Here is a 1,719-nt window from a genome sequence, read left to right as displayed (position 1 = left end):
ACAACCCCCCATAAGAAAAAAAAAAAAAAAAACCCTCCGTTTCACGGCTTGGGCAGCCATTCCGGGAGTGTCCAGTTGGGTTTTAAAAACAATTCAGCGAGGTTAACACCTCACATCAGAGGCGTTATTCAAAGTTCTATTCCGGACAACGAAGTGCTCGTTCTCCGACAAGAAGTGCAGACATTGCTTGCAAAAGGTGCTGTGGAAATAGTGCCCTCAGCGAACAGCGAGTCAGGCTTTTTCAGCCGCTACTTCCTCGTTCCAAAGAGAGATGGCGGGCTCAGACCCATTCTGGATCGCAGACGTCTGAACCACTCGCTTATGTGCCGGTTGTTCAAGATGTTAACTATCAAACAGATCCTCGCGCACATTTGCCCCAAGGACTGGTTTTTGACAGTGGATCTGAAAGATGCATACTTTAACATCCACATAGCCCCCCCAGACCATTCTTGAGATTCGTGTTCGAGGGAGTGGCCTATCAATATACAGTCTTTCCTTTTTGGACTTTCTCTGGCCGCGCACACTCATGAAGTGAAACCTCGACAATTGGCTGGTTCTAGCCAGGTCAGAACAGGAGTTGGCTGCTCACAGAGAACTGTTACTCAGCCACGTTGATCATCAACCTGCACAAGAGTCAGCTGTTGCCCAGACAGCGAGCTGTCTTTTTGGGAACAATTTTAGACTCCGCCCAAATGCGGGCGGCGTCTCTCAAACCAGTGACAACTCGCCTCCTGAAGGTTTTTCAGAGGTTGCTTGGCCTTATGGCGGCCGCTGCCTCTGTAGTTTCTCTGGGCCTGCTTCTCATGCGGCCCCGGCCCCTTCAGTTTTGGCTCAAAGCCCGCGTTCCACCCCACGCCTGGCGCCTGAGGGGCTTCCTGTCAGGGTAGACCACCGCTGTATCAAGGCTGTGGCCCCCTGGACGACCTCTCGCCTGTTCCAAACAGGAACGAGATTAGGCCTGACCTCCAGAAGGAAGGTAGTCACAACGGATGCGTCCAACTCGGGTTGGGGCGCCCTTTTGGAGGGCAATCCAGCATTTGGCTCCTGGTCAGCCCCGGAGCAACGCCTGCATATCAACTGCCTAGAGATGTTGGCAGTTTTCTTAGCCCTGATGCAGCATCTGGCTCCTGGTCAGCCCCGGAGCAACGCCTGCATATCAACTGCCTAGAGATGTTGGCAGTTTTCTTAGCCCTGAAAACCTTCCTTCCGGCCTTAAAAGGGCACCACGTCTTGGTCCGGTCGGACAGCATGACGGTGGTGGCTTACATCAATCACCAAGGCGGTCTCAGGTCACACACTCTTTACAGGATGGCTCGTTGCCTCCTTTTTTGGGCACAGAAAGAACTCCTCTCGTTAAGGGTGGTTCATGTGCTGGGCAGATTGAACCTTGGCGCAGACATGCTGTCCAGAGGCAAGGTAGCCCCGGGCGAATGGGCGCTACACCCTTAAACGGTTCAAAAGATCTGGTCAGTCTACAGGAGGGCAGAGGTCGACCTCTTTGCCTCAGAAGACAACTCTCACTGCCGATACTTCTCGATACAGCGAGATGCTCTGGCCCACGACTGGCCCAGTGCTCGCCTATACGCTTTTCCCCCGATCGCCCTGATTCCTCAGGTCATCAGGCGGGTCAGGGAGACCAAGTGCTCTCTCCTCCTAGTGGCCCCGCTCTGGAGGAACCAGGCCTGGAGCTGTGGAGCCTTCATGTATGGTGCCTCGACG

General features: G+C 54.0%; 1 protein-coding gene across 8 annotated transcripts in view; it reads right to left on the bottom strand.

The window, feature by feature from the left end:
- Positions 1–1,719, bottom strand: part of LOC107661938 (syntaxin-3-like) — a 38,075-nt gene that overhangs the window by 22,480 nt on the left and 13,876 nt on the right. The window lies entirely within an intron of this gene.

This window comes from Sinocyclocheilus anshuiensis, unplaced genomic scaffold (assembly GCF_001515605.1).
Source record: "Sinocyclocheilus anshuiensis isolate Anshui unplaced genomic scaffold, SAMN03320099.WGS_v1.1 scaffold759, whole genome shotgun sequence".
Taxonomy (NCBI): domain Eukaryota; kingdom Metazoa; phylum Chordata; class Actinopteri; order Cypriniformes; family Cyprinidae; genus Sinocyclocheilus; species Sinocyclocheilus anshuiensis.
The sequence above is the reverse complement of the archived record's forward strand: the minus strand, read 5'-3'. Positions and strand labels throughout refer to the sequence as shown.